Here is a 19,557-nt window from a genome sequence, read left to right on the forward strand (position 1 = left end):
AGAGAGAGAGACAGAGTGAGCAGGGGAGGGTGAGAGAGAGAGGGAGATACAGACTCTGAAATTGGCTCCAGGCTCTGAGATGGCAGTCAGCACAGAACCCAACGCGGGGCTTGAACCCACGGACCGCGAGATCATGACCTAAGCAAAAGTCGGACGCTTAACTGATTAAGCCACCCAGGCGCCCCATTAAAAAATGTTTTAAATAAAAATAAATAAGTTAATTAATAAATTTTTTAAAAAAAAAGAAGAGAAAACTCTGGAGTTGAGAAATGCATCTGAAAGCCATATAGAATCCAGTGGAATTGCAGACCTCTCTTTCCCCCGTGCTCACAGTGTCTGAGCCCTCCTCTTCCTGCCACACCGCCAGGTCACATTTCTCGGTGCCTTGCATCTGGATGTGGTCACATGGCTACTTCTCACCAAAGAAGCATGAGCAGAAGTGATGTGTGTCACCTCCAGCAAGGTATTAAAAGTCTGGGTGCCTTCTCACTCACTCCCTTTCCTTATAGCCTGATCATTCACAGGCTAACCACCAGAGACCTCCAAAGCCCTAAGGAATGGCAGAGCCACCATTCCTGGGTCCTGGTAGCTGAAGGAGCCCGGGTGTCTCTGCTCACTTGCTCATTGATGGTGGCATGAATGAGAAATAAACTGTCACTGTGTTAAGTCACTGAGGTTTAAGGGTTCCTTGTTATAGCAGCTACTTTACCAAAGACAATGAACCTGACTCCAAAGCCCATGCCATCACCACTACTGTGCCAGGAGTCTTTAAGAAAGAGGGGAGATTTCAGCAAAGTCATAAAGGGTGGGTAGGAGATCTGAGCCTTTGGCTAGAAGATTCCTTTGTGTTTGGGGGAACTTGTAAGACTATTTGAAAAGAGTATTCTGCAACAAAATAGAATTTTAAGATGACTAGGCTAGCTAATGTCTAGGCCTGATTTGGACCATCTCATCCATGGATTCCACCTTTCATGTGCCTCTGGGTCCACTTCCAAGGGGCCCAAGCTTGTCTTTCTCTCTGGCTCCCCACACCTGCTTCCTCACCACCAGGTGCCCAGGTTCCCAGCCTGTCTTCCAGATACAAGTGCTGCAGCCCCTGCCTTCAAGGAGCATGTAGTCTAGTAGAGAGAATAGTAGAGCTAACGCACATCTATAAATGGAGTGGAAGTAGAGCGATGGCAGGAAGCCGAGAAAGGCGGTGCATGCTCACCACATCAGGTGAGCAAGAAGGGCAGGTGGGGACGGGCTTGAGTTGGACAGTTGGCAACATAGGAAACAGAATCCTCAGAGGCCCAGACAGTGCTCATCACTGGCCTTGACTGTCAGCCTGAGGAGACCACACACAATCGTGTGGACCCTGGGGAACATGGAATCGTGAGTCTAATTTGTGCTCTAGAACATTCCCTGCGGATGCAGTGTAGGGGTTATTTCAGTAAGTTTAGACTGGAGGTGGCCGGACCAGCCAGGAAGATCCTGCAATTCACAAGGGAGGGTGAGTTGAAAAGAATTCTTTCACGAACTCATCGAGTAGTATTTATATCATGGCAAGTACCCACTTAAGCCTAAACTGGCTAGAAATAAATGAGAGGCTACACGGTTAAAGGTAAGGAGACTGAGTAAGAGCCAAGAGTCTTGGGTTCAAGACTTGCTTGCACCGTTCTGATCTCTGTGACATCCTCCATGCGGCTCTGCCTCAGAGGGCAGGCTTCTAAGTGGTTAAGGGCCCCGGAATCCATTTTATTCAGCTCTGTCACTTTTCTGCTGGTCGATCTTGAATAAGTTACTTAACCTCTCTTCACCTCCGATTCCTCATCTGCTAAGTCATTCCCCTCCTTAAAAGAGTTACTGTGAGGATTTAACATGAAAACGGATATAAAACATAGAGCAGGGTCCACAAGCATCACACACTAAAAATCAGAAGTTGGGGTGGCCGCTAGTGGTGTTGATAACGTTATTTCTGATCTGTAAAATACAGGGCCTAGATTTGCTTATTTCTCAGGCCTCGGAAGCCATGAATAATTCACCACTAACTCCCCAACCGACAGCTCAGAGGCCAAGCTTCTGGCAACAAATTGAAAGCACGCAGTTCCCATCCAGGAAGACCAGCCTAGAACACCTCCAAATGATGGCAGGAAATTGCCAGGCAATGGGAGGCAAATTACCCTGTAGCCTGTTTTACAATATTAATGTTCCTTACTGATTCACGCAGAGCCTGTCATGAATTCATCTAAAAATATTCTCAGGAGTGCTATAAAACTGCACATAAATAGAACACTTTTGTGGATGGGCTGCAGTACACACGCGCGCGCGCACACACACACACACACTGCATAATTGAGCACGTCATGCCCATAACTCTTTCGGGATTTGTAAAGACACTCAGACACTCAACGCCACTGGAGATGCTGGCACAGTGAGTAAAACAGTATGGAAGTCCCTTACGAAAGTGCCCACCGCCAAACCACGTTCCTTGAAATAAGGACCACCCAGAGACAGAATTCCACAAGCCCAGCAATGTCACCTGATGTCACCTGACAAGCAGAGGTAGGGCCTCCTGTGCCGAAGTTAACATATTTGGCTTGAGGCTTCCCTCCTCTGAAAGGCCTGCACGCAAGGTTGGCCCGAGGCTGGCGTTGGGGAGCTTGGATTTCAGGGACAGCCCCCACCACTCCCAGATCTGATGAAAGTGACTCGCAAAGCCCACAGTATGCAGGGGATGGTTTATGCCAAACACCCGCTTTGTCTCTGGGGGGTCAGGAATGACATTGCTGGAGGATTGACTCAGTGATTTCACCGAGTGAGGACTCCAGAAGCTTGCTCCTGGTTTCCTCTGGACTTTGCCCCGTGTGGCTTTTCCTTCTGATGACTCTGCTTCGAATCCCTTCACTGGAGTAAATCCCACCCTTGGGTGAGGAGTCGTGAATCCTGACGTGCCAAGTCCTATGAGTCCTAGTGAACATCAGACCTGGGGGCAGGGAACCCCGGGACCCAACACACCTCCCAGCCCTAAGGACAATGCCCAGGCCCCACTCTGACTTGGCTCGATATTTAGTCTGCATGTTTGTGGTGAGGTTTTTCTCCCTGCTGTGCGACTCTCCTGGAGGAATCCAGCTAACTGACGGGGTGAGAAAGAGGCCTCTGTACATATAGACACGAGAATATATTCTACTCCCACAATGAAAGCTGAACCCGATGAAAGAAGATGCATTGACTGCAAGCAATAGTCAGGCAAGTAAGACTCGCAGAGCTTTCTGGGTTCTCCCACCAACCACTTTTGCAATGGGAGGGGGAACCTTTGACTTTAATTATATAGGAGATGAAGAAAGGAAGTTTCACTTTCTCTCTGGCCCCCAGAGAGAGCAGTAGAGTGTGTGCGCTCCCAAAGTTTCTTCTGATTCAGCCAGAATTCATCCTGAGCCTCTCTCCTGCCACAGCATTCTTTTGAAAGAGTGCATAGCTGTGTTTACAGTGGGGCAGTGCATTCACACCGACACGTCTGTCATTTGCTCTGAAATAACACTTCCCACTCCTTTCCGTATGTCCCCTGGCTGGCTGGAATAGAAATGATGAGCGTTTTCATTACTGTTCAAATTGCTTCTGGCTCCTAAAGATAAATCTTGAGGCATGGGGAGCTTTCCTAGGGCATCTGACCCATTCCAAGTTCAGGGTGATGGTCTTGAGCCAGTTCTGGGATAATTTATTTACAGAAAAGGACTAAAAACCCTAGCCTACAGACGGGACCACTAGAAGGATTAAATGAAGGTGTGTAGTCCCTGGGATGATGTCTAGCAACAGTAGACACTCAGTAAATATCAGTGGCTCTCTCCCATGGCTCACAAACACAATGATTCTAGTTTTATTTGTTGGGTTTGGTCACACCAGCAGACCCGACTCTGACACTTCTCCTCCAACTTTTCCCGACTTCCTGCCTCTCTGGGCTAATTTTGCCTCTGTTCCCCCCGCCTGGCTGCAGCTACTGCGGGCCCCCACCCGTCTACACAGAGCTTCCCCAAGCCCTGATAAGGCTGGGCTCCCTTCTCCACTAGGTTCAACGCAAGCATTTTTCCCAGAGAAACTTTGTGAAATGGGAAAATTCCGAATCAAAGATACAGGCTTCTCAGCTCCAGTAAGCTGGGGTCCCCAGGGCATAGAAGAGCAGGCATGGGGGTCACCCCACCCCCCCCATCTAGGACACACAGACACAAACACCCCAGACCCGGACCATGATTCACACCAAACAATGACTCACAGCTCCCAATTTAAGCAATGTAGCAATGTCCTACGTTAGAGAAAAACTGGAAACAATCTAAGAGACCCACATTAGGAAGATGGGACGGTCCTATGATGCCACAGCACACAGCTATTAGAGATTCTGGCGATGGGGAATTTTCAAGAACATGGAAGCATGCTTACAATGTAACTATTAGCTTAAAGAGCACATGCAAGAGAGAATATAAACCAGCAGATATGGATGATTTTTGAGAAAAGCCTTAAAAATGGCCTCTGAGTGGGGCTGAGGTTGGGACTCTCTCTCTTTTTTTTATTGTTTATTTGTTTTTGAGAGAACGAGAGACAGAGTGTGAACAGGGGAGGGGCAGAGAGAGAGGGAGACACAGAATCGGAAGCAGGTTCCAGACTCTGAGCTGTCAGCACAGAGCCTAACGCGGGGCTCGAACTCATAAACTGTGAGATCATGACCTGAGCTGAAGTTGGACGTTTAACCGATTGAGCCACCCAGGCACCCCATGGGACTCTCTTCTTCAGGGACAGTCTATCACCCATGAGCTGAGTAGCATTGGGCCAGCTCCTCAGTCTCTCTCTTTCAGGCTCCTTTATTTGTGCAACCAGATTATTATTTCCACGCCTGCTACGTGGGCTGCTATACAAATGAGAAATACACAAAGTGATTCATAGCAATAGTCTTATTATTAAATTATTAAAATTTAAATTTGTGCTGTTTGCTTTTGCTAATAGAAACCTGTTTGGCTTATATAACTACTGAGACAAAGTGAGGCAAACAAGAGAGAGAGGGGGAAAAAAAAAGAATAAAAAGGAAAGGCTTTGGGATTTAAATATCAAAGGCAGTCCTCTTCCATGCTGAAATTAACCAGAGATACTTGTTCCATGAAAATAATTGCCAGTTGTTTCTGTAATGACAAGATGCACTGGATTCTCCTGTAATGTCACCTGTCTTCTTTCAAGACGCCAAGCCACTGCACCTCCCCATCAGCACGCCCAGCACTGATGTCTTTGACACAATCCACACTCGCCGTGCCCTATCCGTACCCTACCCGGTTCCCTGAGAGCAGGCCTGGGGCCACACGGAGGTGCTCTGCCGTGGGCCTCTGCTCCCCTAAGAGTGCCGGGGCCCTCGGAACAGCCACTAAAACTGCAGCATGGGGTGGGATTAATTAAAAGGACCAGAACTCGCTTCTGGGTTCTCTGTCTCCTGGCTTGTTGGAATCTTTCCTTTGACCAGCATCTAACTTCGGCAGCTAATTGGGGCAGATCTGCTCTTGTAGAGAGAGATGATTTTATTCGTTACCAATGCTTGTTTACCTGCCCTTAGGGGAGGATTGGGAGAGGAAAATGATGAAATGTACCATTTCTGCTGGGAACTTGCGGGGAGTCAAATTAATGCTCTGCTGAAGCCCAGGGCTTAAATACAGTAGCCGCCCCCGGACCCCTAATCTGCAGGGGATCCATTCCAGGGCCCCCGGTGGGTGGCTGAAACCTCAGATAATGCTGAACCCCGCATATGCTATGTGTTTCCTATATCTCCATACCCTATGATGAAGTTTAATTTATAAATCAGGCATAGTAAGAGATTAACAATAACAAGGTAGAACAATTGTAACAACATGTGGTAAATAATGTCATGTGGATGTGGCCCCAAGCTCTCTCCTTACTGTACTGTACTCACATTTCTTTTCCTTGTGAGGGTGTGAGAGGGTAAAATGCCTTGGTGGGGAGATGAAGTGGGGTGAGGACAGAGGCACTATAATAAAGCACGAGGCGACTATGAACTTGGACCATACGTCAGGGGGAAAGTCATGTTTCCAGAGCATAGCTGATTGAGGGAGCCTGACACCAGCGAAGTGAAACCACAGATAGGCGGAGGGGGTGCCACTATACCAACACCAGGGAGGCCCAAACTCTGCCTCCCCTCCCAAGAGAAGACCAAACGTCCCCAACTCAGAAATCAATAGAATGGTGACTAACTCATTATAAAAGCCAAACTATTCACTGTTACCTTTTGTAGGATTCTGGTTTTGTTTCAAGGAAGTCCTAACTGACGTGGTATGAGAGTGTGGTAATACGTTAGAGCCCAGAGGTCTCTTTTTTATTCTTTCTTCCTCACACCTTCCTGCTCTTGTTTACGAATTCATTTAACAGACATCGTGGAGTATTTTTATATTGAGAACATACCTTCGTATGACATACATTCCATATATGCAGTTGGATAATTAAGAATCCGGCTGGCCTTTGTCCCTATGTTTGGAAAATAGCCGCTAAACCGTTGGGATGTCCTGAGTGATGAGCGTGTCTTTGTTATTCATGGTAGGCCTCTCAGCCCCCACCTGATAATTTATGCAAATGAGATAACTCAGGTGAGGGGCTGGACAGGCACATGGGTGTTCTCTTCCAAATGGGGCATAAGTGGTCAGACAGGAAACGAGTGGGAAGTTAGGAAGCAGAGTTAAAGGGCCCCCCAACCCACCCCTGTAACGTGGATACATTAACCTTCCCGATACATCTATGACATAGGGTCTGTATACACAAAAATAAACTCAAAATGGATGAAAGACCTAAATGTAAGACAGGAAACCATCAAAATCCTAGAGGAGAAAACAGGCAGCAATCTCTTTGACCTTAGCCGCAGCAACTTTCTTACAAGACATGTCTCCGGAAGGGAAACAAAAGCAAATATGAACTATTGGGACATCACCAAGGTTAAAATCTCCTGCAGAGCAAAGGAAACAATCAGCAAAACTAAAAGGCAACCAACAGAGTGGGAGAAGATTTTTGCAAGTGATGTATCAGATAAAGGGTTAGTATCCAAAATCTACAAAGAACTTATGAAATTCAACACCCAAAAACCAAATAATCCAGTAAAGAAATGGGCAGAGAACATGAACAGATGCTTTTCCAAAGAAGACATCCAGATGGCTAATAGACACATGAAAAGATGCTCAATATCACTCACCATCAGGGAAATACAAATCAAAACCATGATGAGATACCACCTCACACCTGTCAGAATGGCTAAAATTAACAACTTCAGAAACAACAGACGTTGGCAAGGATGTGGAGAAAGGGGAACCCTTTTGCAAAGTTTGTGGGAATGCAAACTGGTGCAGCCACTCTGAAAAACAGTATGGAGTTTCCTCAAAAAATTAAAAATAGGACTATCCTACAACCCAGCAATTGCACTATAGATATTTATCCAAAGGCTACAAAAATGCTGATTTGAAGGGGCACATGCACCCCAGTGTTTATAGCAGTCAAATTATCGAAAGAGCCCAAATTTCCATTCACTGATGAATTTGAATAAAGAAGATATGGTATATACATAGAATGGAATAGTACTTGACAATGAAAAAGAATGAATTCCTGCCGTTTGCAAAAACACTGATGGAACGAGAATGTATTATGCTAAGTGAAAGAAGTCAGTCAGAGAAAGAAAATATCATCATTTTTCACTCATATGTGGAATTTAAGAGTCAAACAGATGAACAAAGGGGAAGGGAAGGAAAAATAAAAACAGACAGAGGGGCACACCGTACAGGAAAAAAAAAAAAAAACCCAGAAGAGAGTATCAAAGAACTGTGGGGGAAACTACAAAATCTGTAATATGCCTACAGTGGGAATGCCTAGAAGAAAAGAGAAAGATAGGAACAGAGGAAATATTTGAGGCAATAACGATGAGAATTTCCTCAAATCAGCATCAGATACTAAACTGCAGATCCAGGAAGCTCAGAAAACACGAAACAGTATAAATGCTAAAAAAACAAACAAAAAGCAAAAAAACTACTCCTAGGCATATCATATTCAAATTTCAGAAAAATCAAAGATTTAAAAAAAAGCTCTTGAAAGAAGTCAGATTAAAAAAAAAAATCTTACCTACAGAGGAAAAAGATAAAATTTACACCCAACTTCTCAGAAACCATGCAAGAAGAGAATGGAGTAAAATACTCGAGTTGTTGAGTGAGGAAAAATCCCCCCACCAACCTAGAATTCTGTACCCTGCAAAATTAACCTTCAAAAGTGAATGAAAAGTAGGGCCACCTGGGCGGCTGAGTCAATAAAGCATCTAACTTCGGCTCAGGTCATGATCTCACAGTTCGTGGGTTCAAGCCCCACGTCGGGCTCTGTGCTGACAGCTCAGGGCCTGGAGCCTGCTTCAGATTCTGTGTCTCCCCCTCTCTCTGCCCCTCCCTGGCTCACATTCTGTCTCTTTCTCTCTCAAAGATAAACATTAAAATTTTTTTTCAAAAAAGTGAATGAAAAGTAAAGACTTTTTCAGACAAACATTGAGGGAGTTTGGTGCCAGTAGATCTGCCTTGCAAGAAATGTTAAAAGAAGTTCTTCAGAGAGAAGGAGCCTAATATAGGTCAGAAACTCAGACATTCATAAAAAGAAGAGCATAGGAGAATAATAAGTAAAGGTGAAAATGAAAGCTTTTTTTCTTATTTTTAATTAATCTAACAGATTATTATCTGTTAATATTATTTATTGATTATTATCTATTAATAATCTAACAGATTATTATTTTGTTCAAAATATTCACGAAATACTTAGGTATAAATCTCACAAGTTATTTTGTCAAAATAATAATAGCAGTAATGTTTTTGATTATCTATATGTTTATGTCTAAGTGGGTGGGAGGGAGGAATTAGAAACGTTTTGTTATTATAAAGTACTAACAGTAGCAGTGAAGTAAGGTAGTATAATTTGTAAGCAGACTTAGCTTAGTTGAAAATATATATTACAAAGTCTTGAGGGATCACTAAAGAAAGTTTAAAAAAGGATGGGGGGATTGATATGCTAGGAAAAGAGATAAAACGGAGTCATATAAAATGCTCAGTTAAAACCACAATAGGCAGAAGTGGGGAACAAAGAACAAAGGTGACAAATAGTAAAAACAGCAACAGATATGGTATAGATATTCATCAAACTATATCAGCAATCACCTTAAATGTCAATGGTCTAAAATATGGCAATTAAAAAACAGATTGTCAGAGTGGATCAAGACAATAAATTGTCTATTTATTGCTATATGGTGTCTATAAGAAACCCAATTAAAATATAAAGACACATGGGGCAGCTGGGTGGCTCAGTCGGTTTCCATCTGACTCTTGATTTTGGCTCAGGTAATGATCTTACATTTTGTGGGATTGAGCCCCACATCGGGCTCTCTCCTGACAGTGCAGAGCCTGCTTGGGATCCTTTCTCTCCCTCTCTCTCTGCCTTTCCCCTACTCTCTCTCTTTTCAAAAAAATAAATGAAGTTTTTTAAAAAATATAAGACACATATAGATTAAAAGTACACAGATGGAGAAAGATATACCATGCTGACATCAAAGGAAAGCAGTAAAAACTATATTAATTTCAAACAGAGGATACTTTGCAAGAAGAGTTAACAGGAAAAAAGGAGGGCATTATACTATTAAAGGGACCAATACAGAAAATATAACAAGCCTTACTGTATATGTGCCTAACAACAGAGCATGAGAATACATGAAGGCAAATGCTGATAGAACTGTAAGGAAAATAAGTGAACCATTCTTAAAGTCAAAGACTGAAACACCTCTCTGTCAGAAATGGACAGATGCAGCAGGCCCAAAACCAGTGAGGACATAGTTGAACTCAACACCACCATCAACCAACTGGATACAATGAGCATCTATAGACTATTTCATCCAACAGCAGTAGAATATACAGTCTTCTCAGGTTCACATGGACATTCAGCAAGATAGACCAAATTCTGGGCCATAAAACACAACTTATCAAACTTAAGAGAATATAATCATACAGTGTCTGGTCTCAGACCATAGTGGAATTAAACTAGAAATAAATAACAGAATATGCTGGAAAATCCCCCAATACTTGAAGATTATACAACACCTTTCTTAATAGCACATGGATCAAAGAAGAAATCTCAAGAGAAATTTTAAAATAACTTGATCTAAATGAAAATGAAAACACAACTCATCAAAATTTGTGGGATGCATCAAAAGTAGTGCTTAGAAGAATATTTGTAGCATTGAATGAATATGTTAGAAAAGATGAAACATTTAAAATCAGTAAGTTTCCATTATAGGAGACTAGAGAAAGAAAAGCAGATTAAACCAAAGTAAGCACATCATACGGGAAGTCCTAGCTAATGCAATAAGAGAATAATAGGAAATAAAAGATATACATATTGAAAAAAAAAAAGAAATAAAACTATCTTTGTTCACAGATGACATGGTCATCTATGAAAAATATTTGAAAGAATTGACCAAAAAAATCTGGAACTAAGAAGTGGTTGATTATAGCACAGTTGCAAGATAACAAGTCAATTGCTTTCTTATATACTAGCAATGAAAAAAATCGAATTTTAAATTTAAAATATTACCATTTACATTAATATTAAAGAAAATGAAATACTTAGGCATAAATCTCTCAAGTTATATAAGATCTATATCAAAAATAAAAACTCTGATGAAAGATATCAAATAAGAACGAATTAAATGGAGAGATATTCCATGTTCATGGATAGGAAGACTCAATATTGTCAAGATGTTCATTCTTCCTGACTTGATCTATAGATGCAATACTGTCCCACTCAAAATCTCAGCAAGTTATTTGGTTGATATCTGCAAACTAATTCTAAAGTTGATCTGGGGAAACAAAAGACTCAGAATAATTAACTCCTAACATTGAAGGAGAATAAAGATGGAGGACAGACACTATCCTGCTTTGACTTACAATAAAGCTACAGTAATCAAGACAGCATGGTATTCATGAAAAAATAGACAAATAGGGGGTGCCTGGGTGGCTCAGTTTGTTAAGCATCCAACTTCAGCTCAGGTCATGATCTCTCAAGCCCCGCATTGGGCTCTGTGCTGACAGCTCAGAATCTGGAGCCTACTTCGGATTCTGCATCTCCCTCTCTGTCTCTGCCCCCCCCTCTTGTGCTCTGTCTCTCTCAAAAATAAATAAACATTTTTAAAAAAACAGAAAAATAGATCAACAGAATGAGACAGACAGCCCAGAAATAGACCCACATTAATACAGTGAACTGATCTTTGCAAAAAAGCAAAGGCAATATGATAGAGCAAAGATGGTCTTTTCAACAAATGGTACTGGAATAATAGATATGCACAATCCCCCCCCCAAAAAAAAGTCTAGACACAGACTTTATACCTTTCACAAAAATTAACTCAAATTGGGTCACAGACATAAATGTTTACATTTACACAAAACTGTAAGATTCCTAAAAAAGAACAGGAGAAAATCTTGATGACCTTGGGTGTGGTGATGACTTAAAAAAATGTTTTAATGTTTACTTATTTTTGAAAGAAAGAGAGAGAGAGAGAGCATGAACAGGGGAGGGGCAGAGAAAGGGGGAGACACAGAATCCAAAGCAGGCTCCAGGCTTCAAGCTGTTAGCACAGAGCCTGAAGCAGGGTTTGAACGCATGAACTGTGAGATCACGACTTCACTCGAAGTCAGCATTTAACCAAATGAACCACCCAGGTGCCCCATGGTGAAGATTTTTTAGATAAAACACCAAAAGCACGATCCATGAAAGAAACCACTGATAAGCTGGGCTTCCATAAAATTAAAAACTTCTCTTCTGGGAAAGACAATGTCAAAAGAATGAGAAGATATGCCACAGACATAGAGGAAATATTTGCAAAGACACATCTGATAAAGACCGGTAATCTAAAAATACACAAAGAACTCTCAAAACTCAACCAAAACAACACAAATGATCTGATTAAAGGATGGGCAAAAGATGTGAACAGACCCTCACAAAAGATTTATGGATGGCAAGTGAACATATGAAAAGATATTTCTATCTTTCCAAAAAACATATGAAAAGGTATTCAACATCATATGTCATTAGGGAATTAGAGTGAAAACGAGATACCAGTATTCACCTATGAACATCCTAAAACTAAAGTACTAACAACATCAAATACTGGTGAGAATGGAGGGCAATAGGAAATTTTGCTCATTGTTTCTGGGAATGAAAAACAGTACAGCCACTTAGGAAGATGCTTTGTCTGTTCACTGCAAAACTAAACATACTCTCCCCTTTTTGACTCAGCAACGGTGCTTCTTGGTATTTACCCAAGTGAACTGAGATCTCATGTCTACACAAAACCCAGCAAGTAGTTGTTTATAGCAACTTTATTCATAGTCGCCAAAACTTAGATGCAATCAAGATATCCTTCAGCAAGTGAGTGGCTCAATAAATCGGTACATGCAGACAATGTATTATTGTTACACTGTATTAATACAATGTATTAATGTATTGGATATTATTCAGCTTTAAAGTACAAAGGAGCTTTCAAGCCACTGAAAGACCTGGAGGAACCTTAAATGCATATTACTAAGTGAACAAAGGCAATCTAAAAGGGCTACATACTGTAGGATTCCAAACGGTGACATTCTGGAAAAAGAAAAACTATGGAGACAGTAAGAAGATCTGTGGTTGCCAGGGATCAGTAGGGAGGGAAAAAGGAAGGGGCAAGGCAGAGGATTTTTAGGACAGTGAAACTGTTTTATAAGACTCCACAGTGGTGATTACGTGTCACTCTACATTTGTCAACACCCACAGAAGATACAACACCAAGAATGAGCCTTAAAGGTCACCAGTGGACTCGGGGTGATGTGCGGAGGCAGGCTCCTTGGTGACAATAAATGTACCTTTCTGGTGTAGGAGGTTTATAGTGGGGGGGAGCTTTTGGGGGTGAGGGATATGGGGGGCAGTTCCCTGTATTTGCTGCTCAATTTTGCTGTGAACTGCTTTAAAGCTGATCAAAAAATTAAAGTAACTTAATCAAAGACAAGCTTTAAATGACCAAATTGCTCCTTCTTCCTGTTCCCACAGTTGTGGCTGGAACTTCTATTTTTCCATCCACATCATTTCATTCAGGGTTCATGTTTCACATGGCTTTTTGGGTCCACAAACCATGAGTGCAAACATTCTCCACCCTCTGCTGGAGTTTCTGCACACTGTCAGGGTGAAGCAAGAGTGTCAATTTCCAATCTTCTTTTTTAAATGCTTATTTATTTATTTTGAGAGAGAGAGCTGGGAGAGAGAGAGAGAGAAAGAGAGAGAGAGGGAGATGGATGCATAGAATTCCAAGCAGGCTCCACACACTACACAGCCTGGAATGGGACTTGAACCCATAAACTGTGAGATCACGATCTGAGCCAAAATCAAGAGTCGGGTGCTTAACCAACTGAGCCACCAAGTCACCCCTCCTATATATATATATATATATATGTTTTAAATGTTTACTTATTTTTGAGACAGAGGGAGACAGAGCATGAGCAGGGAGGAGCAGAGAGAGAGGGAGACTCAGAATCCGAAGCAGGCTCCAGGCTCTGAGCTGTCAGCACAGAGCCCGACACGGGGCTCAATCCGACAAACCATGAGATCCTGACCTGAGCCAAAATCAAAAGTCGGGTGCTTAACCGACTGAGCCTCCCGGGCGCCCCTCCAATATTCCTTTGAAGACAAATATGGACAAATCAGATCTCCGTGTCAGGATGATGTCACAGTGACAAAATCAAAGCCACTGGCTGCAGTAAGAGTTTGGGGAGGCCAGCCAGGTCCCTGGCTTTCAAATGCCATCACACCCCATTTTTCAAATGAACTTACACAGAGTCTCAAAGTGGAGAAGAGTTTAAAAAAAAAAAAAAAAACTGAACAAAAACTAGAGCTGTCCTGGCACCTGATTCTGACACGTTGCATTTTCTAACACAGTCCTTATTCCTCCCAGTTCATCAACTGAGACATATAATAGACATCCTTTCCAGATTATTGTCCAAAACACTGGTGACAACATTGAACAGGACAGGGCTCAGTAGCATGATTTGGAAACTGCCCTCTTCTTCCACATATATAGACACATTTGCAAAGAGGTAATGATGTAACTATTTTGGACATTCTGTTATAAAAGTTTCCAAATGCCCAGAAAAGTAAGGGAATAGAATAGAAACACCTAGGTATAGATTTTACTTTTGTCATTATTTTTCTGTATTTCTGTCACAAATATAGCACTGATTCTTTTTCCTAATTTGGACAAACCAGCTATAAAAGACATTGAGGGACTGTCAGAGGGTGTCTGCATTTTAAAAGGACAATTCTGCAAAGTCCGGGGCTCCTGGGAACTTTTTGGGACCCACCGGCCCAGCCTCCCTTGTGCTTTGCACATGGGGATGGCGGGCTCCAAACAAGGAAAAGCCCAAAAAGCCCCCAGGAAGCTCCACAGCCTGGCTTCTGTTTACCCTTTAGCTAGCTCCTGCCCCGTGCTCCCCAAAAGGCATCCTGCGTTCCAACCACATCACACCTGCATTCCTGCAAATATGTCACAGATCACAATGCTCTGTGACTTTGTTCTACCTTTAAGATGAAGCTGAGGCATCACTTCCTCCAGGAAGCCTCCAGATAGCCTTGACCTACCTCCACCATTGCAGGGTAAGGTGGATGAAGGGTGCAGATGCGTCGGGCAGAAGCCAGCACCCCCAGGAATGGATACCTACCTAACAGCCTAGGTAGGTGGAACCAAATCTGAACCTGCAAACCGCAGGGAAGTGTTAGGAGGGCCTGGGGAATTGACCTATAAAAGGAAACCCCAAAAGTGAAGTAAGTATTCCTAAGACAGTCACTCAAAATGGGGTTGGGAAGGTATTGAGGAAGCAAGACCTTTGCATCGCCTCCTGTTCTGGAACACCATGAACTCTTGACTTTCGTCCAGTGACCAGGTCTTAGAAGACTGTGGACTGTAATAGACACAATGTAGCACCTGTTGGCTACGGAGTCAGTCCTGCGTTAGGTGCTCAGTTTAACTCCGTCAGCACCAATCACCATTCCTTCAGAAGAAGTTTAGTAAACTCGTGGATTTTGCCTTTAGAAGTCTGTCTGTCCCACTTGGAATTCTGAGCACAATTTCCATTTCTGCCCTCTGTCTCCCATCCTGCAAGTCCTTAGACCCCCCCAAAAAAAACACTCTTGGTTGCTTTACAGACTCTTCTTGATTGACATAACCTAATGCCTAGATTCTAGACCCAAACAAAAGCCAGACAAAACAAATACCCAAATGACCACTAGCTGTAACTAAAAGCCATAAACCCAAAAAGAACAGATCAGGAAAACGTTTAGTCATAAGGTACCTCCGTGGCTCCGTGCCCAGGAATAAGGTCCTCAGGACGGGCCCCTGGGAACTCTGAAGACCCTCTCCTTGCCCTGCACTCTCCCAGGACACGCCAAGTCAAGGAACTGAACCCTCTACATTGTCACCATTGTCTGTTTCTGTATCTCCCATCTCCCCACTCCCCTCGAGGGCAGGGGCTGGTCTCATTCTCTCTCTCTCCCTGTCCTAACCCCCAGTGTTCTGGCAGAGGTCTGGCACAGAACCAGCCTGTAAAACACTGGAAGTGCGAATATTGAACCAGCCTTGTAACCCAGGAATGAATCCCACTTGATCTTGGTGGATAATTCTTTTTATGTGCTGTTGAATTCAATTTGCAAGTATCTTGTTGAGGATTTTTGCATCTGTATTCATCAAGGATATTTGCCTGTAGTTCTCTTTTTTTTCTGGGTCTCTGTCTGCCTTGGGAATCAGAGTGATGCTGGCTTCATAAAATGAGTCTGGAAGTTTTCCTTCGATTTCTATTTTTTGGAATAGTTTGAAGAATGGGTAATAGTAGAAGAATGGGTATTAATTCTGTTTTAAATGTCTGGTAGAGTTCCCTGGGGAAGCCATCTGGTCCTGGGCTCTTATTTGTTGGGAGATTTTTGATAACTGATTTGGTTTCCTCACTTGTTATGGGTCTGTCCAGGTTTTCTATCTCCTCCTGTGTGAATTTTGGTAGTGAGTGTGTGTTAGGAATTTGTCCATTTCTTCTAAGTTGTCCAATTTGTTGGCATATAATTTTTCATAGTATTCCCTGATAATTGCTGTTATTTCTGAGGGGTTGGTAGTAATCAGTCCATTTTCATTCATGTGTCTATTTGAGTGCTCTCTCTTTTCTTTTTGAGAAGCTTGGCTAGAGGTTTGTCAATTTTGTTTATTTTTTTCAAAAAACCAACTCTTGGTTTCATTGATCTGTTCAACTGTATCTTTGGTTTCTATATTGTTTATTTCTGCCCTGATTTTTATTATTTCTCTTCTTCTGCGGAGTTTGGGGTGCTCTTGTTGCTCTGCCTCTAGTTCCTTTAGGTGCACTGTTAGATTTTGTACGCTTTTTCTAATTTCTTGGTATTGACCTGGATTGCAATGTACTTTCCTCTTAGGACTGCCTTTGCTGCATCCCATAGAGTTTGGATTCTTGTATTTTCATTTTAATTTGTTTCCATATATTTTTTAATTTCTTCTTTAATTGCCTGATTGGCCCATTTGTTTTTTAGTAGGGTGTTCTTTAACCTCCATGTTTTTGGAGGTTTTCCAGACTTCTTCCTGTGATTGATTTCGAGTTTCATAGCATTGTGATCTGAGAGTGTGCATGGTATGATCTCAATTCTTTTATATTTATTGAGGGCTGCTTTATGTCCCAGTATGTGATTTATCTTGGAGAATGTGTCATGTGCACTTCAGAAGAAAGTGAATTCCATGGCCTCAGGATGTAGAGTTCTAAATCTGTCAGATCCATCTGGCCCAATGTGTCATTTAAGTGCATTGTGTCTTTATTGATTTTCTGTCTAGTTTATCTATCCATTGCTCTAAGTGGAGTATTAAAGTCCCCTGCTATTAGCACGTTCTTATCGATAAGAGTGTTTCTGTTTGTGATTGTTTTATGTATTTAGGCACTCCCATGTTTGGTGTGTAGACATTTATAATTGTTAGCTCTTCCTGATGGATAGACCCTGTAATTATTACATAATGCCCTTCTTCATCCCTTGTTACTGTCTTTATTTAAAGTCCAGTTTGTCTGATATAAGTATAGCTACTCCAGCTTTCTTTTGACTTCCAGTAGCATGATATACATTTCTCCATCCCCTTACTTTCAATCTGAAGGTGTCCTCAGGTCTAAAATGAGTTTCTTGTAAACAGCAAATAGATAGATTTTGGATTTTTTTATCCATTCTGCCACGCTATGTCTTTTTATTGGGGCATTTAGTCCGTTTACATTCAGTGTTATTATTGAAAAATATGGGTTTAGAGTCATCGTGTCCTTTGTGGGATTTATGCTTGTGGTGGTGTTTCTGGTATCTTGCGTTCCTTGCAACATAAAATTCAATCAATGTGATACATCACATCAACAAAAGAAAAGATAAAAACCATATGATCCTGTCAATAGATGCAGAAAAAGCATTTGACAAAATACAGCATCCCTTCTTAATAAAGACCCTCGAGAGAGTCGGGATAGAAGGAACTTACTTAAACATCATAAAAGCCATCTATGAGAAGCCCTCAGCTAACATCGTCCTCAACGGGGAAAAACTGAGAGCTTTCCCCCTGAGATCAGGAACACGACAGGGATGTCCACTCTCACCACTGTTGTTTAACATAGTGCTGGAAGTCCTGGCATCAGCCATCAGAAAACAAAAGGAAATAAAGGGCATCAGAACTGGCAAAGAAGAAGAAAAACTTTCACTTTTTGCAGACGACATGATACTCTACATGGAAAACCCGACAGTCTCCACCAGAAGCCTACTAGAACTGATCCAAGAATTCAGCAAAGTTGCAGGGTACAAAATCAGCATACATAAATCAGTTGCATTTTTATACACCAACAATGAAGCAAAAGAAAGAGAAATCAAGAAACTGACCCCATTCACAATTGCACAAAAAACCATAAAATACCTTGGAATAAACCTAACCAAAGATATAAGAGATCTGTATGATGAAAACTATAGAAAACTTTTGAAGGAAATTGAAGAAGACACAAAGAAATGGAAAAACATTCCATGCTCATGGATTGTAAGAATAAATATAGTGAAAATGTCATTACTACCCAAAGCAATCTACACGTTCAATGCAATCCCAATCAATATTGCACCAGCATACTTCTCAAAACTAGAACAAACTATCCTAAAATTGTATGGAACCACAAAAGACCTCGAATAGCCAAAGTAATATTGAAGAAGAAAACCAAAACGGGAGGCATCACCATCCCAGACTTTAACCTCTACTACAAAGCTGTCATCATCAAAACAGTATGGTATTGGCACAAAAACAGACACATAGACCAATGGAATAGAATTGAGACTCAGAATTGGACCCAAAAGCATACAGCCAACTAATCTTTGACAAAACGGGAAGGAGTATCCAATGGAAAAAAGACAGCCTCTTTAACAGATGGTGCTGGGAGAATTGGACAGCAATGTGCAGAAGAATGAAACTAGATCATTTTCTCACACCATACACAAAGATAAACTCAAAATGGATAAAGGACCTGAAAATGAGACAGGAAAACATCAAAACCAAAGAGGAGAAAACAGGAAACAACATCCTTGACCTCCACCGCAGCAATTTCTTACTTGACACATCCCCAAAAGCAAGGGAATCAAGAGCAAAAATAAACGATTGGGACCTCATCAAGATTAAAAGCTTCTGCACAGCCAAGGAAACAACCCAGAAAATTAATAGGCAACCAACGGAATGGGAAAAGATAGTTGCAAATGACATATCAGATAAAGGGTTAATATCCAGAATCTATAAGGAACTCACCAAACTACACGCCCGAAAAACAAACAACCCAGTGAAGAAATGGGCAGAAGACATGAACAGACACTTCTCCAAAGAGGACATCCAGATGGCCAACAGACACATGAAACGATGCTCAGCATCCCTCCTCATCAGGGAAATACAAATCAAAACCACACTGAGATACCACCTCACGCCAGTCAGAGTGGCTAAAATGAGCAAATCAGAGAACTCTAGATGCTGGCGAGGATGTGGAGAAACGGGCACCCTCCTACACTGTTGGTGGGAATGTAAACTGGTACAGCCCCTCTGGAAAACAGTGTGGAGGTTCCTCAGGAAACTAACAATAGAACTCCCCTATGACCCAGCAATAGCACTGCTAGGAATTTACCCAAGGGATACAGAAATGCTGAGGCATAGGAGCACATGTACCCCAATGTTCATAGCAGCACTCTCCACAATAGCTAAAACATGGAAAGAGCCTAAGTGTCCATCAACAGATGAATGGATCAAGAAGATGTGGTTTATCTATACCATGGAATACTACATGGCAATGAGAAACAATGAAATCTGGCCATGTGTAGCAACATGGATGGACCTTGAGGGTGTTATGCTGAGTGAAATAAGTCAGGCAGAGAAGGACAAATATCGTATGGTTGCACGTATAGGAGGATTAGGAGGAA

General features: G+C 42.0%; 1 protein-coding gene across 3 annotated transcripts in view; it reads right to left on the reverse strand.

The window, feature by feature from the left end:
• The window catches only part of SLC2A9 (solute carrier family 2 member 9), a 241,274-nt gene that overhangs the window by 177,049 nt on the left and 44,668 nt on the right, over positions 1–19,557 (reverse strand). The gene's annotated exons all lie outside the window — the stretch shown is intronic.

The sequence above is a fragment of the Hyaena hyaena genome, unplaced genomic scaffold (genome assembly GCF_003009895.1).
Source record: "Hyaena hyaena isolate Hyena2069 unplaced genomic scaffold, ASM300989v1 scaffold_328, whole genome shotgun sequence".
Lineage (NCBI taxonomy): Eukaryota > Metazoa > Chordata > Mammalia > Carnivora > Hyaenidae > Hyaena > Hyaena hyaena.